Here is a 17,255-nt window from a genome sequence, read left to right as displayed (position 1 = left end):
TGAACTTTTAAAATATATATTTTTATTTATTTTGTTAAATATTTCCCAATTGCATTTCAAACTTTTTTTTAACATTTATTTTTAAAAATTTTGAGTTCCTAATTCTCTCTCTTCTTCCCCCTCCCTTACTCCTTGAGAAGGCAAGCATAAAAAGCATAAAAAACACATTTCTGTAGTATAGTCATAATTCTAAAGAGCTTTTAAAGATAATTCAGACAATAAGTAATAGGTTCTTTCATTCTCATTTCTAAATTGTGAAAATCCAAACATGAAGTAGACAGAAAACCTTACGGCATTCAGTTATGTAATAAGTAAAAACTTGAGTGCATTCTTATGTATTCTTATTCTTAGTGCCAGGATGTACAAGTTCAAGGCCAGGAAATATGGAAGATACAAAAAAGTATCTAAATCTAAATGACTGTTGCATAACTTTTGAAACATAATTCCAAATTATTTTCCAAAATAGCTGGACCAATCCCCATCTCCACCAAACAATGCACTATTTCTTGAAGTCCTCTAGCAATTGTCATTTTCCTTTTTTTCTTTTTGGTCAACTTTGCCAATCTGATGGATGTGAAGTGTAAGCTCACAGCTGCTTTAATTCGCATTTCTCTAATTATTAGTGATTTGGAACATTTTTTCACATAACAGAAAGCTTAGTTTTTTCTTTGAGAACTATTGGCTCTTATTCTTGGTTCCTTATCTTTTGGAAATGAGGTTTTTTTATCTGAGATTCTTGCTGCAAAGACTCATTTTTTCAACCAGTTAATGGTTTCTCTTTTATTCTTATTTGTTTGTACAAAACTTTTAAATTTTATGTAATTAAAATTATCCATCTTATCACCTATGATTTTGCAAATGTTTGCCAATTGATAATTGCTTGATAATTGAATAATTTATTTTTTTTAAAACCACATTAGCACTCTGCCCACAGAAAGTTTGTTATCTAGTTATGAAAGTAAGCTATTCAACGAATGAAGATATATCTATTACCACAGGTAGATACAACACAGCAGGCATGGGGATATATGCATTCCAAAATGTGTATTTCTTCCCTGCCATGCCTTGGAAGGGTTTCATCTTCCACTTTTGAATGGGGCAGAGAGGTAGTGGAAGGGACTTTCATTTTTCTCAGGATAATCCACATCTTATTAAAAAAGTGATTATTATTTACATTTTATATTACCTTTAATTTTATTTTTCACCTTCCCAGAAAACCAACCTTTGTAACATGAATAAAAAAATGGAAAAACAAATCAGTAAAACTAACCATGGTAATAGCAACATTCAAACCCTTTCCCTTTGAAGGTTAGATTAATTTTTTTTTCTTAAAAGGTACTGAAAAATTTCTTAAGACTTGGTCAGCTCTGGGGATTAAGGTCTCACTCCCTCATTGCTTGAGTACAAAGAAGTACAAAGATACTTAGCTGATAGGTCCAGCTCATAGGGCTGGAACTTTGGAGCAGTATACTTGAAACAAGGATACTTACAACAAGATGTTAACTCAGTGGAATTGATGAGATGATGGTCTGCTAGATTTAGTCTAGAACACTAGAATTAAGTCTAATAATAGTTCTGTAAAGAAAGCAAGTGATTTTCAGTGTCTAGCTAGGAAAGGAACAAAAGAAAAGTGCCATTACCAGAAATATGGGAATGTAGACTGAAGGAGAAGGGAGGAAAAGAACTCCCAGCTTGTATCATTTCTGGTTGGGACTCCCCAGGTATCTTTGATGGGGCTAGCTCTTTTTGTGATGGTAAAGAATTGGAAGTTGAGGGAATGGCTGAACAAGTTATGGTATATAAATATAATGGGACACTCATGCTATAAAAATGATGAGCAAATGAATTTCAGAAAAATTCCAAAAGATTTACATGAACTGATGCTAAGTGAAGTGAACAGAACCAGGACATTATACACAGTAACAATAACACGAGATGATAATATGATTGACTTAGCTCTTTTCTTCAATACAATGACCTAAGACAATTCCAAAAATCTCATGATGGAAAATGCTATCCTCATCCAGAGAATGAACTATGGAACCTGATCTGAATGCAGATCTAATTATACTGTTTTCACTTTTTTGGAGGACTTTTCCCTTTTACCTCTGATTCTTCTTTCATAACATGACTAATGTGGAAATATATTTTCATAATTGCATATGTATAACCTATATCACATTGTTTGTTGTCTTGGAGAGAGGACTGAGAAAAAAGGGATGAGAAAAAATTGGAACTCAGTATCTTATAAAATGAATGTTGAAAACTATCTTTACATGTAATTGGAAAAACTAAAATACGATTTAAAAAGAAGAGTGGCTAGCTAGCAGAAAGGAGGAAGTGAGAACCAAGGGTATTTTTGCTGATTAAAAAAAAGGTAGTATAGTTTGTATCCACACTTTCCTAAACCCCCTTAATACCAGTATCTTCCCTCATTGATTATCTCCAATTAATCTTGAGTATAACTTATTTTACTTAGTTGTTTGCATTTTGTCTCCCCATTAGACTATAGACTTTTTAAAGCAGAAACTGTATTGACTCTTATTTTACTTTTTTTTTTCTAGTGCCAGCACATAGTGAATGACACATAGTAGGCACTTAACCAATGCTTGTTGATTGTTTTTTTCTTTAATTTGCAGCATAATTACTTAACCAATCTTTTCTAATCGACAGTGGTGCAGCATAATTACTTAACCAATCTTTTCTAATCGACAGTGGTGTCCCCAATGGGCTACCTTTTAGTTGTCACATAAATAGTCCACAAAATGAGGGCTTGGCCATTATCCATTTGATAAATGGTTAAAGGATAAGAACAGACAATTTTCAGATGATGAAATTGAAACTATTTCTAGTTATATGAAAAAGTGCTCTAAATCATTATTGATCAGAGAAATGCAAATTAAGACAACTCAGATACATACCTGTCAGATTGGCTAGGATGACAGGAAAAGATAATGACGGATGTTGGAGGGGATGCGGGAAAACTGGGACCACGATACATTGTTGGTGGAATTGTGAACTGATCCAGCCATTCTGGAGAGCAATTTGGAACTATGCTCAAAAAGTTACCAAACTGTGCATACCCTTTGATCCAACAGTATTTCTACTGGGATTATATCCCAAAGAGATCTTAAAGGAGGGAAAGGGATCCATATGTGCAAAAATGTTTGTGGCTGCCCTCTTTGTAATGGCAAGAAACTGGAAACTGAGTGGTGCCCATCAATTGGAGAATGGCTGAATAAATTGTAGTATATGAATGTTATGGAATATTACTATTCTGTAATAAATGACCAGCAGGATGAATACAGAGAGGCCTGGAGAGACTTACATGAACTGATGCTAAGTGAAATGAGCAGAACCAGGAGATCATTATACTTGTCATATACTATATGAGGGATCAATTCTGATGGACGTGGCTCTTTTCAACAATGAGAGGATCCAAATCAGTTCCAATTGTTCTGTAATGAACAGAACCAGCTACAGCCAGCAAAAGAACACTGAGAAATGAGTATAAACCACAACATAGCATTTCCACTCTTTCTATTATTGTTTACTTGCATTTTTGTTTTTTCTTCTCAGGTTTTTTTCTTTTTTTCTAAATCTGATCTTTCTTGTGCAGCAAGATAACTATATAAATATGTATACATTTTTGGATTTAATATGTACTTTAACATAATTAACATGTATGAAACTACCTGCCATTGAAGGGAGAGGGTGGAGGGAAGGAGGGGAAAAGTTGGAACAGAAAGTTTTGCAAGGGTCAATGTTGAAAAATTACCCATGCATATGTTTTATTAATAAAAAGATATAAGAAAAAAGATATAATAAAAAAAAGAAAAAAAAGATGGTTTGGGAGTGTGTATAATGAACCTAGGGAAGGATCTTTGCAAATCTTCAAAATTAAATGTATGCCTTAGCTGTACAGTTATAATTAAACTATTTCAGTGTGAGAAGTAACTTCTGGATTAGTTGAAGAACTAAAAGTTCTTTCAGAAGAGAATGAAAGTAAAATAGAAAACCCAGACACATTTCAGATTTTATTACAAAATTTTGATCCTGTAGTTCTATATAGTACACTACATAGTGCACTTTTTTTCAATGACTTATAATTTGCCATAGTTTATCAGGTTCTCTATGGAGGAAGTCAAAAGAACTTACTGTTTATTTTGAATCAATTAAATATCATGAATTATAGTGTTTATCACATTAGATTAATTGTAAGATTCAGGAAATGAGGTGTTGACTCAGGTTCTAGAACTAGGTATCAAGCAGTACTAGACAGTGATCTTATTGAGCATCTCTGAAAAATCCTTGTGGTTTGGAACAAAGAATGTCAACTAGTTCAGAGAGCAAATCATAATGATAACTTTCACACATACCATTTTATTTACTCTTCAGACCAACACCAGGAAGGAATCAAGACAGGTATTATTATTTCTATTTAATACATGAAGAAATTTAGACTCAGAGGGCTCAAAAGACTTGCCTAATGTCATAGCACATTAGAGATACAATAGGAATTAGTTCCCAGATCTCCTATCAGTCCACATCTATTTCCAGTACAATAGGCTAATACATCAACCTAGTTACTTTCCTATTAGTCTCTTCTCACTCCTTGACAGATATTCGAGTCTCCCATCAGATGTAGATATTTTTGTACTTATTTCTTCTTCTTCCTTGCTTATCTTCAATTATATAGCATATCTAATATTAGGAAAATTATCAACATAATATACTTATGTATTATATATGTAATATATATTATGTTATAATATATTAATAGAATGATAAAAATCATGTAATTATTTTAATAGATACTGAAAAAGCTTTTGACAAGATACAATATCCATTCCTGTTAAAAAAGGAATAAATGGATCTTTCCTTAATATAAGTAGTATCTTTCTAAAACCAAGAACCAGCATCATATAAAATGAACTTTAAACTAGAAGTCACAGATACAGAAAATGCTTTTGATGAAATGCAATATCCATTCCTATTAAAAAGAAATAAATGGATCTTTCTTTAATATGATAAGTAGTATCTTTCTAAAACCAAGAACCAGTATCACATGAATCAAAGATGAAACTAGAAGTTTTCCCAACAATATCAGGAAAAGCAAAGATTATTATTACTATCATTGCTATTTAATGTAGTATTAGAATTGCATTCTATAGCAATGAGACAAGAAATAGAAGTTGAGAAAATAAGCATAAGCAAAGAAGGAGCAAAATTATTGTTTTTTGAGAATATATTTCAAGAATATTAGTCAATTAAAAATTACAAACAATTAATTTTAATAAATTTCAGGATATAAAATAAATTCACATAAATCTTCAATATTTCTTTATCTGACCAAGAAAGCTGAGTCAGAAAAGATAGAATGACAAATTCAATTTTTTAAAAAGCTACAGAATATACAAAACGCCTGGAAGTCTATGTACCAAGACTCATGGGAAGTCTATGAATTATAAAAATATTATCTATTGGAAAAAAGCAGGTTTAAATAGAAAATTATTAGTTGCTTAAAAGTAGGTCCAGCCAGTATAATAAAAGTAAAATATGATCTAAATTTATTTACTCATTCAGTTCTAAATCAATCTATTTTTCACAGAGCTACTTAATAGAGCTAAAAAAATGGTGAACTCTGGAGAAATGAAAGGTCAAAAATTTCAAAGGAAATAATGAAGGGGAGGAGGGAAGGAAGGTAGATTAACAATATTAGGCACCAAATCATATTTCAGGTATGTGGTACCCATTTATTCAAGAAGTCCAACTCTCCATTTCAGTCAGTAGTGGTCACCTGTCATATTTTGTTGGAAACATTATGTTTAGGGTGGTAGCCCTCAGAAGTAATGTATATAAATAGTGATAACTCCATCTTTGAGATGTTACTGATTTTTGCCCATTGGTTGTCATTGTCAAGACAAACCTATGAGTGGATTATTTTCTGCTGTGAAAACAAGACTTTTGATGTAAGCCATTAGTTTGTTATATATGTGTCCTATAAACCTGGGCAAGTAAATATACAAAAACCCTATAAAATTAACTCAGCTATATAACTGAATCTTTTATTAGTCTGCCATGTCAGTCAAATTATGACTGACTTATAAGTAGTTCTGTAATGCCATTATATTCTGAATTGCAGTTCCCCAAACCAATGTTTCTGGTCATAGTTTCCTGCTGGAATGATCATTTCCAACTGAGAAATGTTTGGATAGTTAAGGAGTAGTCAAAGGAAAAAAAGCCTATGTTTATTTCAAGAAATGCATATTTTCTTTAGAAATTTATCACCAATCCAGATGTGGCCCATATTTCACTATGACAGATGAAATTCATTGAAATGACTGCCTGAAATAATTGTCAATTTGCCAATATTGTTGGCAAGTTTGCCTTTGCAATATTACTTAATGTCCAGTGAGTGGAGCCAGTGTTGCATATTGTGAATGATGTAAAATTCAAAACAAGCATTAGAAAGAAAAAATGATTTTTTTGACCTAAGAAAACACTCAATAATTCTGAAGGAACACGTTAATCATTTTAAATTTCATAGGGTGGACAGTAACCTGGATCTGATGTTTGCTCCCTGGGTTTTGGTGTTCATTTGTAGTTGGTAAACAATTTCCTGATCCAAAATTTTAGTCAAGGGAACAGCTTGTATATTATAAAGCTGTTGTTTAAGGGAAAATAGTGAACTGGATGCAATTTTCACTACTTCTTAAGTGAATAAGCCTTGCTCAGAGGAAGCTACAAGTAGAAGGGAATACATGACTTGATACATGAATGAAATACAGAAGCAATGGCAGGGAACTTAATGTTTTTTTGCCTTAGATTTGTCTATATTGGCCCATAAGTAGGAAACTTGAACAAACCTGCCAGATTACTTGGGCACAGATATATATGATATTGATGAAAATGCAATTTATTTGGGCAAAATGATTTAATTTGACATTCTGTAGTGTTTGCTTGTACTCTCTCCTTAGGGATAAAAAGTAGATTTGTAATTTTAGTGGTTTATAGACCTTGTATAAGAACATAGATATTTTTCTATCAATTCAGGTTGGCACCTTCCTCGTAATTTAAAATTTTAGAGAAGTGCCTAGAATACTGAGAGGGTTGTTAATATTCAACCATGTCCATATGTGGGGTTTTCTTGGCAAAGAGACTAGAGTGGCCATAACCTCCAGCTTATTTTACAGATGAGGGACTGAGGCAAGTGGGGATAACTGACTTGCCCAGGGACACAAGATGGGATGAGATTTGTACTCATATAAAGGTCTAGCATTCTATCCATTGTGCCACCTAGTTTCCCTGAGAGATTAAGTGAAATCAAGTGACGTTAGGACAAATTAAGAAACATTTATTATATATTTACTGTGCATCATGCATGCTTGTAAGAAACGAGGATGCAAAAAAAAAAAAAAAAAAAAAAAAAAAAAAAGACAAAAAGCCAGTTCCTACTCTCAGGGAACTCAGATTTTCATGAGGGAGACACCATGTGAATAATTATGTATAAACAAGATCAAATAAAATGACTTTTTCAAACTCAAACAACCAGTGTATGACAGAAATACAATGAGAACTAAGGTCTTTCTGTTTGAGGCCAGTCCTCTATTTACTCCACCATATTGCTTCTTATAGAAGACAATAAAATATCATTTAAAAAAAGATGCCAACTAAACAAAACCCTCAGTCAGATTTCTTTTAGAGAAAGATAAAATAATAAAACAAAAACTCAAATCAGGAACTCAGTCAATAACACAACTTCTACGGAATGACCCAGTATCAGCCCATATTCAAGTTAATGTACTTCTATCTTTGCAGTACTCATGAGGATCACATGTCGTGATTCTTAATGACCAAAGATTGGATTTGCTACTATTACTACTAGCACTATTACTAATACTTAATATTAGTATGGTACTTTAAGGTTTGAAAATTTTTTCCAGTCCAACTCTATACTCAGGAAGACTTGGTTCATCATGGAGGGGTCTGATCCCCAAAAGAAGGAATCAAACTTTTATCCCTCTCTCTGAGTCATGTGAAATATCTTTAAATAGCACTTAGGTATGGCTCACTTCTAGAGCCTCTCCTGAAAGACATTAACAATGTCTCTTTTAGAAAAGATATTTAACATATAAAGCAGATAATAGATATAGGACAATTATATTTCTTCCATTTGTTCACTCTTTGGGTCTTATTCCTGAGGGATTTTTTCCCTCCACTGTGCTACAATAGCCTCATGCAGGAAGATGTCTCTGTCCCTGAAGCCTTCTCATTCTGGAAGATTGCTCTGTTTTGTTGTTTCTTCCTTGCTCTAAGGAAGCCCCCCCATCCCATAACTTGTTTACTACTTCAGCCCTCTTTCTACTTCACTCTTGACTCTCTGGACTTATTTTTCACCATGCTCCCCATAAGTATTTCCCTTTGCTCCACCTCTTCCTTTTCAACTTCTTTCTTTCTTTTTTTTATAATAGCCTTTTGTTTTTCCAAATACATGCAAAGATAATTTTCATCATCAACATTCACCTTTGGAAAACCTTGTATTTCAATTCTAAATTGTAAAATATACAAATAATTGTGCCAGATTTATAAGTATACGAGTCATTCCCCAATTGATAAATGGTCAAAGGATATTAAATCAAAGTTGTCCATTTTGCCTTTTGTAATGTTCTCTAATTCTTCTTTAGCTACAAATTCCTCCCTTTTCCAAACATCTGTTAGGTAAATTATCCCTTGTTCTCCTAATTTGTTTATGGTATTGTCCTTTATACCCAAATCATGTATCCATTTTGACTTTATTTTGGTATGGAGTGTGAGATGTAGGTCAATGACGATTTTCTGACATATTATTTTCCAGTTTTCCTAGCAATTTTTGTCAAATAGTGAGTTCTTATTCCAGAAGGTGGAGTTTGGGGAGTCATCAAATAGTAAATTAATATAAGCCTTGATTAATGTGTCATGTGTATTTAATCTATTTCACTGATCTATTTCTTAGCCAGTACCAAATTGATTTGATTACTGCTGTTTTATCATATAGTTTTAGGTTAGGTACTGCTAAGCCACCATCCTTTTTTTTTTTTCCCCCCATTAATTTCCTTGATACTCTTGACCATTTGTTCTTCCAGATAAATTTTGTTATTCTTTTTTCTAGTTCTATAAAATAATGTTTTGGCAGTTTGATTGGAATGGCATTGAACAAGTAGACCAATTTAAGCAGAATTGTCATTATTATTATATTAGCTCGATCTAGACATGAACAATTGATATTTTCCTAATTGTTTAAATCTGATTTTATTTGTGTGAGAAGTGTTTTGTAATTGTGTTCATATAGTTCTTGTGTTGGTCTTGTCATATAGTTGCATGCCCAATTATTAGAAAAAGATAATGATAAATATTGTAGGGGGTGTGGGAAAACTGGTACACTAATGAATTATTGGTGGAATTGTGAAATGATCCAATCATTCTGGAGAGCAAGGATTTTATTTTGTCTACAGTGATTTTAAATGAAATTTGTGTATGTCTCTTGTTGATGTGCTTTTTGTCATTAATATGTAGAAATGCTGACTGTGTGAATTTACTTTATAGCCTGCAACTTTGTGAAAGATATAAATTGTTTCCAGTAGGTTTTTGGATGATTTTCTAGGATTCTCTAAGTATATCATCATATCATCTGAAAAAAGTGATAATTTTATTTCCTCTTTGCCTATTCTAATTCTTTTAATTCCTTTTTCTTTTCTTATTGCTGAAGCCAACCTTTCTAGTATAATGTTGAATAATAGTGGTGATAATGAGCATCCTTGTTTTACCTCTGATCTTATTACAAATCTCTATTACAAAAAATGCTTGCTGTAGATTTTAGATAGACACTGCTTATTTTTTATTATTATATCTTTTTAGTTACAAAACATATGCATAGGTAATTTTTTCAACATTGACCTTTGCAAAACCTTTTGTTCCAAATTTTCCCTCCTTCTCCCAACCCTCTCTTAGATGGCAGGTAGTCCAATACATATTAAATATATTAAATTATATGTTAAATCCAATATATGTATACATATTTATACAGTTATCTTGTTGCACAAAAAAAATCAGATCTAGAAAGAAAAAAAATCTGAGAAAGAAAACAAAAATGCAAGCAAACAAAATAGAAAGAGTGGAAATGCTATGTTGTGATTCATATTCATTTCCCAGTGTTCTTTTTCTGGGTGTAGCTGAAACTTGAAAAAATTAATTTTAACAAACTTATAGAATATAAAAGAAGCCTACATAAATCATTAGCTTTTCTATAGCTCACCAAAAAGTCCAGCACAAAGAGATAGAAAGATACATTTTATTTAAAATATTATGAATAACATTATAAATAATTATTTAAAATAATTGCAGACAATTTAAATAATAGGAGTCTACCTGTTAAGGAAGACCCAGGAATGATATGAACACAATTACAAAATGCTTTTTACAAATCGAGGCAGATCTAAATAATTGGAGAGATATGGAAAGGCCATGCCAATATAATAAAATGACAATTTTGCCTAAATTAGTACTTATTCTACGTCAAATTATCAAAAATTTATTTGATAGAATTAGAAAAATAATAGTAGAATTAATCTGGAAGAACATAAGATCAAGAATATCAAAAAAATCAATGGGAAAAAAAACTATGAAGGAAGGTGGTCCAATAGTACCAGATCACAAACTGTATAGCAAAGCAATAATTTAGAAAACAATCTGATTGTAAAAATAGAGTGGTAGATCAGTGGAGTGGATTAGGTATAAAATACATATTAGCAAATGACCACAGTAATCTAATTTTTGATAAATCTAAAGTTCCAAGATTTGGGGACAATAACTCCCTATTTGACAAAAATTTCTGGGAAAACTGGAAAGGAGTTTGGTAGAAAATAGATATAGCTACCTTACACTACATATAATAATAAGTTCAAAATTTATACATGATTTAGACACAAAGGCTGTTATCGTAAGCAAATTAAAGGAGCTTGAAACATTTTACCTGTTAGATTTGTGGATAAGGGAAGAATTTATAACCAAATGAGAAATAGAGAACATTGTAGAATTTAAGATGAATAATTTTGATTACATTAAATTAAAAAGTGTTTGTACCCTTTGACCAAGCAATACCATTACTAGGTCTGTATACTAAAGAGATTAAAAAGATGAACAGGATCTATCTATCTATCTATCTATCTATCTATCTATCTATCTATCTATCTATCTATCTATCTAGATACACACACAACATTTATAGCAGCTCATTTTTATGGTGGCAAAGGATTGGAAATTGAGGAGGTTCCTATCAGTGGAGAAAGGTGTGGTATAATTGTGATGAATATTGTTGTGCTGTAAGAAGTAATGAGCAGAATAGTTTCAGAAAATCTTGAAGACTTGTATGAACTGATGTAAAATGAAATGAGCAGAACCAGAAGACCACTTACATAGTAACAACTATATTGTTTGATAATCAATGACTTTAGCTACTCTAATCAATACAATGATTAAAGACAATTCTGAAGGATTTATGACAAAAATCGCTACCTTTCTTCAGAAAGAAATGATGCAATCTGAGTGCACTGATACATATTTTTTTTTTCTTTTGGGGGGAGGGAGGCAACATGGCTTGTATGGGAATAGGTTTTGTATGATTTCACATATAATTGATAATTACTTTTCTTGGCTTCTCATTGAGGGGGAAGTGGAATGAGAGGGAAAGAAACAATTTAGAACTCAAATAAAAAAGAATATTAAAAATAAATGACAAATTAAAAAAAATCACCAAGAATGGGGAATTCACTGCTCTCTGATGCAGACTATCACTTGTTAAGTTTTGCTGTTTTTCTTGAGTAGGAAAAAAAAACAGAAAAGAAAGGAAGAAAGAAAAAATGTGATAATCTCCTCTTTCTGAGAATAACAAATAAAGTACTGAGCCATGAGAAAAAGAAATGGATAGCAAATCAATAGCTAAGTAATTCTTTGATATTTGTCAAAAGTCAGGTTTATAGCCATATCTCCCAAATTAATTTATTTTTGTCAGAAAATATAGCATTCCCCTGTAATTTCTCCAGATAAGAGTTTACTCTAGCTAATAGAATATGCAACATTAAAATAACCAGAAGAAATTTAATTAGCCCTTTCACTCACTGATTTATTATTAGCATCTGAAAATACAATTAATTTTCATTAAATTGTTAAATTTTCATTAAGTATAGGATGGTGTTTTAACCAATGTGTTTCTTCTATTTTTTTCCCCACAAAGAATCATAAAGGAAAGGTAGAAATGGAGAAAAATCTAAACATAGGCTAGTATTTATATATTTATGGTATTAAATGTACCTAGATGAAGAAAATGAGAGCTACTATTATAGTACCTTTACACAAAAGGATTCAGAATGGCTGAAGAGATGTTGGTATATGTATTTGTTTTTAATACACAAATTTATTTTATTTTTAAAGCTTTTTATTTTCAAAACATATGCATAGATACATTTTTAACATTGCCCCTTGCATAGCCTAGTGTTTCAGATTTTCCCCTCCTTCCCCCCATCCCCTTCTCTAGATGGCAAGCAATCCAATAAATGTTATACATGTTAAAATATATATTAAATCCAATATGTGTAAACATATTTATACTATTCTCTTGTTGCATAAGAAAAATCAGATTAAAAAGGAAAATAAACGAGTAAGAAAACAAAATGCAAGTGAACAACAATGAAAATAGTGAGAATGTTATATTGTGATCCACATTCAGTTCCTACAGTTCTCTCTTTGGATGTAGATGGCTCTTCATTACAAGATCATTGGAACTGGCATCAATTATCTCATTGTTGAAAAGAGTCACATTCATCAGAATTGATCATCTTATAATATTGATGTTGCTGTGTACAATAATCTCCTGCTACTGTTCATTTCACTCAGTATCAGTTCATGTAAGTCTTCCCAGGCCTTTCTGAAATCATCCTGCTGGTCATTTCTTACAGAACAATAATATTCCATAACATTCACATACCATAATTTATTCAACCATTCTCCAATTGATGGGCATCCATTCAATTTCAAATTTCTTGCCATTACAAAAAGAGCTGCCACAAACATTCTTGCACATGTGGGTCCCTTTCCCTTTTTAAGATCTCTTTGGGATATAAGCCCAGTAGAAACACCACTGAATCAAAGGGTATGCACAGTTTGATAACTTTTTGAGCATAGTTCCAGATTGCTCTCCAGAATGGCTGGATCTGTTCACAGTTCCACCAACAATGTATCAGTGTAACATACAGTAATGGTTTGAAGAGAAGTTAGGAGAGAAATATTTCAGTGGACAGGAGAGAGAATTGGTCACCTTGGACTCAAGTTTTGAGAGAGACTGGAACAAATGGGGAAATATGCGGGAATTCTAGTGTTTGAAAAGGTGCCAGAAATCATTTGGTGTAGGTACCACCTCTGACCAACATCTAGGAGAATAGCCTGAGACCAAGACAGCAGACATGACAGGGCAGACCAGTGGAGATTGAACTTTTCATTTAGGAAAACTGATGCCAAATATCTAAAGAAAGCATATATTAAATCCAAAGTGTGTGTGTGTGTGTGTGTGTGTGTGTGTGTGTGTGTGTGTGTGTTTACAAATACATGTGAAAACATGAAATCTATTTATCTGTCTTTCTATTTGAAATCTGATCATAGCAATTTTTGATTTGTATGTTTTTCATTAGTAGTAATGGAGAGAGGAAATAAGAGAAAGGGAAAGAAGAGAAGAGAGAAATGAGGGGAAAGGGAGAGAAAGGAAAAATGGAGGAAGTACAGAGGGAAAAAAGAGAGAAAGAGTTAGAGAATGAGATAGTAAATGGTAAATCTTTTCTATTGGGGAATTTTGGAATTAAATGAAATAGAATTTTATTGATTCATATTTCATAGCTTCCCTAAGTGGGGCAAAAGCAGGGATATGTCTTTTTCCTAGGCAAAAGGTGAGCCCAGAAATAATTTTTGTCTAGTGGCAGGGGGTAGGGGTGGGGAGGAGGGGAAATTAGGCAAGCTATTGAAGCAGTCTACTTGACCTTCCCCCTTGTTCCACTCTTGGAATGCTGAAGGAGATCCCTTTGAGCTATTGGTGACTAGAGAAAAAAAATGACAGCCAGTAGAAGAAAAGTGACTACATAAAACTGGGATACTCATATTGTAAAGGTGGAGACCAGAGGGAGAGGGAGTAAGATTCCCTAATCCTTCCTCTTCTACAACAGCCCAGGAGAATGTTTTCATCTCATACAAACAAGTCATAGAGACATGGTAGAATTATAAAAGTAGGAATTGTGTCCAGTTCAATGCTCTGCATATAGTATTTGTTGAAATTTAATTAAATTGAATATATATGAACAACATGATGTGATTAGGAGGTATAGCATCTGGACCAGTGTTTGTTTATTTGTTTGTTTGTTTTTTTGCATGTAGGGCTCTTGGTATGAAAATTCCATTTCCTGATATGATTTACAACTGTAATTTATAGCCTTATAAAGTTGCCTAAAAGTTAAGTGACTTTTTTCAGCACTTAGCACAATATTTGACATATAATAATAATAAATGCAATATAATATAACATAATAATGATAACACATAACAAATAAATGTTGATTTATTAATTCATAGTCACACAGTATGTGTCCTTAGTAAGACTTGAAGTAGGTCTTCTTTGTTGGAATACACGGGAAGCCACCTGACAGTGGCTGCTGGAGATCCAACCCAGAATGGATCTCCTCGTGTGAGAGGATGATACAAGGAGACTGAGAGGCAGTTGCTGTTCTCTGACCTCTCTGACTGAGAGGTCGTTGCGTTGTCTGCCTTCTCTCCTCTTCCCTCTGCCTTCAGTTTATCTCATTCCCAGTCTACAGCACCTGTGTCAGCAAAGGCTGCCCTGCAACTCCTCCAGATGCTATGATCCACAGCTGTGGAGGCTCTTGGAGAATTGACCTGCCTCTTAACACTTCTTATCTCAAGATTGGTTTTCTGTCTATGATTTTATACTCATATATACTTGTTAGTGAAATGGTTTTGGAAGCACCTAAAACACATAAAAGAACCTCAAGAGGAAATGTAGCTAGATACCACAATGGATAGAGCCCTGGACCTGGAATCAGGAAGATCTGAGTTCAAATCCTTTCAAATCTCTTATTAACTGCATGACATGTCCTTAAATTATGCCTCTCTTGGTTTCTTTATCTTTAACATGAGGATTTTAATAGCACTTATTTCCCAGGGTTGTTATGAAAATAAAATTAGTTATTTCTAAAAGTACTTTATAAATCTTAAAACAGTATGTAAAGATAGATATTATTAATTATTCCATAAAGATAACAGGCTAGTGCATTATAAGAAAAATAACTTTCAGATTTGTTTATTTTCTCTCTATTTGATATTTTTTCTGCAATAGAGTTTCTTAGGCTATGGCTTCTCACTTTGGATATATCTTTGGCATTCATACAAAAAATGAATCCAAGAAATCCTGCAATTTCCCATAGGGACAATAGTTCCTGTAATATTTGCTCTCATGACATTTCCTGGATGTGATAAACTTTCCCCCTCCCATATTTACAGATGTCTAAGTAAAAGTTTTTCTCTGCAACAACCAGGTACATTGGACACCCTGATTCAATATGAAATATTCACTTAAATGGCAAAAATGGCCCATGTATATTTGATGAATATAGACCTCTGTTTACAGAGTTCTGACTCGAGAAAGAAGGGGGGGTATGGAGGAAGGGAAAACGTTTCTTAGAACTAAATAGTTTTATGATGTTCTGAATATGTTCTTGCACATGTGCTGTCTTCTAGAAAGTGTTTGACCAGATTATAAAAAGAGCTAACATTTTTAGTATGATAGTACTCTTTCTCTAGATTGTCTAATTCAATCTTAAACCAAAACCAAAACAGACAACTCAACATTCTTTGAGTTAGATAGATCAATTATCAGATTCTTCATTTTATAGATGAGTTAATTAAATGAGATCCAGAGATGCTGTAGCTAGTGGATAGCAGAGTTTGGTTTTCTGCTTGCTTTGAGTTGAAGTGTACATTTCATAACACCACAGCTGCCTCTAAATATGACCTTCTGTTTCCCATTTAACTATGACTTTTCTATTAATAGTTTTGCTGTTGGGTCCAAGTTAGAATCCAGTATTTATTCATTTTCTTTGGGCTCATGTGTTATAGATTGAAATCATTTGAGTCGGGGTTTTTTTTCTTCCCTTGATATCAAGATGATTTCACATTTTAAAACTAAAATTTCTGTCTAGAAGCCCTCTCATTCCTTTTTTTCCATTTCCATTTGGGACTAGACTTTATAATAAGTCCATTAACCTCCCTTTAATTTCCTTTGTTTCTGATGGGGGGTTTCAGTGACAGATTAAGACTCTCTAAGACCAATAGGCTTTGGTTCATAATGTTAAAAAAATAACCCAATAAAATAAAGAAAAACATATGATATTATCATGAAAGACTAAAAATAATGTGATGTAAAAATGAAAAATGAAAAATATCCTATTCTTTTAAGTTTTTTATACTTTATATTTTAAGATTAAAAGCTTATTGCTCTATATTTAGTTTTACAAGATAATACATCAAAAAAAAAAACCACTGTTCCATTTAGGAACTTATTAAGAATATAACAAAAATTGAATGAAGCTATAAAAACTAAAAAATTAAGGAGAAAGAATTGAGAAAAACTGATGATCATTAAATGAAATTTAAAATCTTAACAAAATAAGGTTAATCTGTGGTAAATCAAGTAGCTTAAACTTGGGCAACATCCCAAAATGCTTCTGGAATCTTCTGGATGCAAGGATCTACTTCCAAGCTACTGGGGTACTAGCTCAAGATAACTGATTGTTAAATTTTCAATGTGAAAATTTACACCTCAAAAGTTAATAAACAATACAAATCAGCGATTGATTATTGTTTTGTTGGTAATCTAGAATAAAAAAGGTGAAAGAGAAAATGTTAATTTCCAGTGAAGAGGAAAAGATATGAAAAATCATGAGACTCCATCTGTAGCCAGAGAAGATTTTTAGCACCACCAGAAACACTATAATATACCTCCCAGATGCTGATTGCCTCTGCTGGATTTCCCTATGTAGGTAGCACCTCCATTATTTCTTCCTCTCTTTCTCTCTTTCTTCCTGGCAATTGGGGTTAATGACTTGCCCAGGTTTTCACAGCTATTAAGTGTTAACTGACTAAGGCCAGATTTGACTCCAGGT

Source organism: Sminthopsis crassicaudata, chromosome 5 (genome assembly GCF_048593235.1).
Source record: "Sminthopsis crassicaudata isolate SCR6 chromosome 5, ASM4859323v1, whole genome shotgun sequence".
Classification (NCBI taxonomy): domain Eukaryota; kingdom Metazoa; phylum Chordata; class Mammalia; order Dasyuromorphia; family Dasyuridae; genus Sminthopsis; species Sminthopsis crassicaudata.
This window is presented reverse-complemented; position numbering follows the sequence as displayed.